The sequence below is a fragment of the Ambystoma mexicanum genome, chromosome 1p (assembly GCF_040938575.1).
Source record: "Ambystoma mexicanum isolate Mex_15411 chromosome 1p, UKY_AmexF1_1, whole genome shotgun sequence".
Taxonomy (NCBI): domain Eukaryota; kingdom Metazoa; phylum Chordata; class Amphibia; order Caudata; family Ambystomatidae; genus Ambystoma; species Ambystoma mexicanum.
In genome coordinates this window covers 628,194,449-628,200,450 of record NC_090921.1, presented here as the reverse complement: position 1 = coordinate 628,200,450, position 6,002 = coordinate 628,194,449, and the positions used below count along the sequence as shown (strand labels likewise).

At 46.4% G+C, this 6,002-nt stretch overlaps 1 protein-coding gene across 1 annotated transcript in view; it reads left to right on the top strand.

Moving 5' to 3' along the window:
• Window positions 1-797: 797 nt before the first annotated feature.
• LOC138577367 (TRPM8 channel-associated factor homolog) overlaps window positions 798-6,002 on the top strand; it is a 159,510-nt gene continuing 154,305 nt past the window's right edge. Inside the window, exon 1 of the mRNA XM_069649622.1 lies at window positions 798-974. The gene's annotated coding sequence lies outside the window, so the exon portion shown is untranslated. The remainder of the gene's footprint in view (window positions 975-6,002) is intronic.

Genomic DNA, 6,002 nt, shown 5'->3' with positions numbered 1-6,002 from the left:
CATCTGGAATGAAACAATTCTCTTGTAGCTCAGTCATAATGACATGCATGTGAGTTCATCCTTTGTGCTCTATCAGATTGTATATAATGTTCAGGGTTCACTATTTGATGTCCTTTGCCTGTGTTTATTGTATTGCCTGTTTTTGGTTTGGAAATTCTGGTCACCCTAGAAAGGGCACTTACTGCCCTCCAAACAGGAGGTGCAGCGGGGCCTATACATTGACACATCTCTGCCACTTTCTCCCCCTCTTCTTTTTATTATACTGTAACTTTGTCTTCTTTCTTTGTTGTAAGGTACCCGTCTGCCTTTTGACTAGGGCAGTATAAATGCAATCACGTGTGGCCACGTTTTATTAACGAGTGATACAGTCGGAAGGTTCTAGCTCATGATAACATGACCCGCTCGCGGACTGAGTCATAGCCACAGGTTTCCCGACACGGCGGGGAGCAGCGTTAAGCCCCCAGCACGCAGAACGGGTGGGGTACAACACGTTTTTCAGGCAGAGGTGAATAGAGCAGTGTATCCTCCCCCGCAAGCACAGCTTTTCGAAAGAATATCGCCCTGTCTCACTTAATTGGTGGCAGCATTCCTGGGCCCGCGCCCGCAGCTCTGAAGACAGGCTGGGCCAGAGCTGGGCGTGTGAGGCTGGAGCTGTTTGCTCTGGCGGGTAAACCGGTAATCCTGACAGTGAGGTCATTGTCGCCCGGCGCCTAGGGTGGGCCCCCGCCGCTCCCCTCGTTTTAGGAGGCTTCTGTCCGGGTTCCCTGGCCCTTGCAGGATGTGGTAGAGTGTCTGCCAGAGAATCTGACAGGGAGCAGCGTTGACACCTCACGGACTACAACTCCCAGAGTCCTGTGCAGTGTGTGCCTCCCTGCGCTCCATTGGTAGAGAGCGAATGTGGGCGGCTCCAACCCAGGACGAAAGCAGAGGCAGAAGCACTCTCGAAGTGACACAGACTCAGAGGGACGTGTCAGGTAGGTGGACACATTGTTTTTTTGCATCTTGAGTGATTGGAGATTGTGGCTTTACGGCACAGGGGGGCGCGAGGGGGCGCGAGGGGCACGGACGGCACGTGATTATGCTTCTGTGTTTTGCGGAGGGCGGAAATGGGGTGGTGGAGTATATCATATTTGTCAGCATAACTTCAGAACTATAAAAACGTCAACATCAGCTTGAAGGACTTTCTCATTCAGAAACCCAGCATTTCCGTTCTTGTTTGATAAATGTATTCTAATGTAATAACAATAGTTTAGCGCAGTTACATGTCTAAGAGTCTTGGGCTTCATTTGTAAATGCGTCAACAAGCACGCCTCGTCCGCTTATACTGCCTAATCATATGTATGTATTTGTGCATATAGCTGCCCCAAATAGCTAATCAACATGTATTTGTGTGTATGTAGGTGTAAATGAATTTATAACGCGCAGGCATCTCACCACCACGGGCCAGATTACAGAAATTTTGCACCGGTGCAAGTGCAAAGTTGCACGCTATTAGCACTAGGGCAAAGTTTTCCGTTTTTTAAAAAACACTGGGACACATTAGAAAGCCATTGCACCACGGCAAGTGCAGTTTGGCATATGGGCAAAAATTGCACTAGTGCAAAAAAGATACAATTTCACTACATTTTTAAACAGTGCTAATATGGAGTGGTATTAGAACTATGATGCAAAAATTCCTCACAAATGTATATTTTTTTGCACTAGGGGTATTTTTGTAATTGGGACTTTAATATGCCGAACTGCACTTGTTGTGGTGCAATGGTTTTCTAATGTGCCCCCGTGTTTTTGAAAATAGGGCAGACTTTGCCTAGTGCTAATAATTGCACTAAGTGCACAAGTTTGGTGGAGTTACACTGCCGGAATTACTTATTATTATTATTTATTTCATGTGCACATTAAGTTCATTTCAACTTTTCAGAAAAATGTACAAATATACAAACACATTAACATCCATTAAAATAAAATCCGTTGAAGTCCATTCATGTCCATTGAGGTCAACTAAAATAAAAAATAATAGTGAAGACCCAGATTGATGCATTTCATATATTTGACAGTTTTTTAACATGCAGCCATGTACGATATAAAGCGATATGCAAGGAACTATTCCCGGAATTCAGACAGCAGGTCCAGATGTCAGTGGTTTTAATCGTATCGTGATCACTGACGAACTGTTCTAAATGACACAGCGCCTAGATGCCTCCGGGTTTAGTGTACTATACGAATTGCAAAATAAATAAATAAATATAGATCTAAGCATAATGCATTCTGTCAATACATGTTTAGCCGTTTCTAATTTATGTGCTAACTTGCAGATCCAACCGATGCTTTGCCTAGCAGGTATATATTTAACTGAGGGCCTCACACTGTAAGAACAGGGAGCTGATTAACACGCAGTTGGCATGCCGACGGCCGGGCTAGGGCATTGGGTAAAATAGGACTGCACTCTCTTACATTTATGCACTACTGTAGAGACCTTTTTGTAGTTATGTAATTTTGATAAGTGTGCATAATTGCAGTTCCAATCCCATATATCCAGTTTCTTATTAAAAGCTTCCTTGAGCAGATATTAGTTATTCTCATTATCAAAGTGAGGTTGCCAGTTCATAAATTCAAAGAGTTCTCTATTTCGATCGTCATAATTGTTGAGTTTATTGGTAAGCTCAGTGTCATAATTTTCAGCTATTCTTGACAGCCGCGGGACATATAGGCGAGGTCCTGGACTTGACGTAAAGCGCACCTTGCCTTTTTAAGACCTGTCCACGTAAAGATATTAACCCCAGCTCTAATGTAACATATTCCATGGGAGTGAGTGATGGTAAATTGAAAACTTTGTGACTGTATCCAGCCATCTGGCTTGCAAAGCTACAGAATAGAGAACCAGGCTGGCTCGCCTTTCTGCTTTTAGCAGCCATTGGGCCTCATTATAAGTTTGCCGGTCCAGTAACAACGGTACCGGTAAGCTTGCCGGTACAGTTGATACCGGACCGGCAAACTAAGAGTGCTGCTCGCGGGTGCCTTTTCGCCCACCGGGTCCGACCTCCCCATTCCCATTGAGTCCACCGGGACTCGAATGGGAATGGGGAGTCATATTTTCCGGCGCCCGGGAATGGGAAAATAACAGGTCCCCTGCTGATTTTGGTGTAAAGTGGAGGATATATATCTCCAGCTTGGAGGTAAATTCTTCAATTTTCCTCTAAAAATCGGCGATAGTGCCAAAAATCCCCCATGGAGTCCTATGGACTCCAGAAAATGGGGATTTACTCCACCTACAACCACTTGTAAACCCATGGGACGAAGTGGCGGTAAGTAATTCTGTTTGGTGGTATTCTGGCGGATTTACCGCCAAACTCATAATGAGGCCCAAGATGCCTTTTAATTGTAGCCAGAATATTTCAGCTCACGGATGGAGATTATGCACTCCTAGCTTTGAAACCTTCCCCTAGGACAGAGGCGTTGCTAGGGGGGGGCTAAAGGGGCTATAGCCCCTGGTCTTTTGGTTGTAGCCCCAGAAAGAATCTCAGGAGCTGCAACCAAAATGCTAGCTAGCCCCCAGTCCCGACAGTTCTGGCATTAGCCTAGCCCCAGGTGTTTTCCAGAGCTAGCAACACCCCTGCCCGAGGACATCCCAAACTAGTAGTTGCATTGTTGTGATTTCTTAAGAACTATTCTTCGAGTGCCAGGGCTGAAGAGAATGACTGTTCTTTAGTTCCAGATTCTGAGGGCTAATGGAAGCCACCCATGGCATCTTACTGGCCACACCAGTGACTGCTGGTAATTCTAGGCCAGCTCTCTGAACATGTGCAGCAGTTTAGTTTGCTTGATGTTGGCACTAAGAGGGGACTCGCTCCTAGTCACCGTTCTTGGGGGATGTCCCCACAGAACAAGTTGGCTAAACTTAGAAAGGGAGTGGAACATGCTGTATTTTGTGCTTGAAGCGTGGGTTTTAAATGGACCCCCAGTCTGAATACTGTTAATGTAACGTGTATTTTGATTAGCCCAGTGTTCGCCGATGGAATGGCCTCGAAGAAGGGCAGGGCTGCATGGGGTTAGCGGGACAACATTAAGCTGTTAAAAGTACAAAAAAGATTCCACTAGTCCGTGATGTGCTGAGCAGAGGGTGCCGAATACCTAACTACGCAGCCTGGACGCCTAAACTGCGAAACCGCCTCCACATCACGCCACTGTGGAATGTGACTGGGCTGATCTGCCAGGCTACCCGACTATACGCGTTGGCTGAAGGGTGTGGACAGGCCATTAGCCGTTCTGCACGGACACGCCTGACCCTCAGGCCCAGGACCGCAAGTAACAATAAGCAGAGACCGCGGAAACAACCAACGCCTAGACTGTAGGTGTGACAATAGGCAAACTATTTACTCACATAGTGTAGAAGTCTAGGGTGAGAAGCAGGATACAGTCACTGGGCTTGACATGCGCACACACGTTTTATCCGGCCTAACATTACCCTGGCTCGACTAAGGGCTCCCACCTTCCAGTGAGATCAGGACTGTGGTTTTGCTAGGTGGTCTTTGTGTTTCAAAACAAAGAAGGGCAAAATATTGTTCTGTAAGACTGGCTTAATGGACTTGGCAGAGGAATCGGATTGGCAGGAGGGCGGCCAGGCTGGTAATAATAGGGTGGAGAGCACTTGCTGGTCTCGGGGTGGACACTGGGTTTCTAACAGCTACAGTCCAAAAGTGAATTGCTGAGGATGGAAAGCACGGGGTGAAAGGAAGGACTTTTCTTATGACGGCATGCAGAGGGACAGTGCTCGAATCTAACAACGTACACTCCTCTTTCTGCTTGGCCTGGCTAGGCCTTGCTTTATCGTCTAATACTTTGTAAATATCCTGTAATCACCCTGTTATTCTCTTGTACATTTTTTGATTTGTATATTGCCTTATGTTAGCTGTATTGCATGCTTCTGTAACTTGTAAGAATTGCGCCCAGATGCCTTCGGTCCAGGCACGCTATACAAATAAATAAAATCCAAATACCCGAGGCACAGTTTCCTGGGGCTATGAAAGTCCCCTTGTAACGCCTAGAAATGTTATTTGTTGAGGGTTGGGATTGCGCTGCCAAGGGTGCGCCACATTTAGAAATGTCCTCTGGGCCGCATTGCTAGTTAGGCAGCATGAATCCTGCAGACTCCCAGGTGGTGCTATTCCCGATGATGGAGTATTGTTGAACTCCACTGGGTTTTGCAATAATTACTGCTGGGTGCAATTCTGTTGGTGGTAATGCCTCCATTTTCTGAAGGTACAGTGGGGGTGGGGGATCCAGCTAACACTTGTGGATGTGCTTTTCTTGACATTCTCTCCAAACTCGGAATATGGCAGTGCGGTAAAAGTGGTCATTCAGTTACCTCCATTTTCTTATCACACAGCCATACTTGTGACGAGGCACTTCCTCAATGAGCTTTAAAAGGGTTTGTGTCCCTCACTTGTGCTGAATAGATCAGGCGGTTTTGCTGAGAAGGGGCACTGATGACATGAGCCCTGCAGTTGCCTGGAATTTTGAAGGATAAGGTGGCTTGCATCGGAGAATGCACTTCCATATGGAAGAACATGAACACTTCCTTTTCCAATGATTTCATCTGGCCACTCTATCAGAGCGGGAGGAGTGGACATTTACTGCCCCTTCCCCGCTCTGCTTTGTGCCAGAAACCTGTACGTTTCATAGAAGTACACAGGCGTTGAGATCTGCGTATTTTTGGAGCCCACAATCTTTGTCATGGGGAGAGCAAGAATTGCGTTGGCCCGATATGTCGTTGTAAGGGAGCAAAATCCTCACCCGAGAGGAGGGTCAAAAAGCTATGGACGCCAAGAGATCCATGAGGTTGGAAATGCATATAAGGTGCCTGCTGAGAAAAGAAAGGTTAAAGTATAAAAAGGGTGGGAGAAGATTGTTCTGGCAGCTGAAGTTCTTTGCAAGGAAGCTGGGCTCTTAAGGTTGCTTCCCTTGGTGGGTTCTCTAGGTGTGATCCTCTAGAGCTTTTCAGCGAT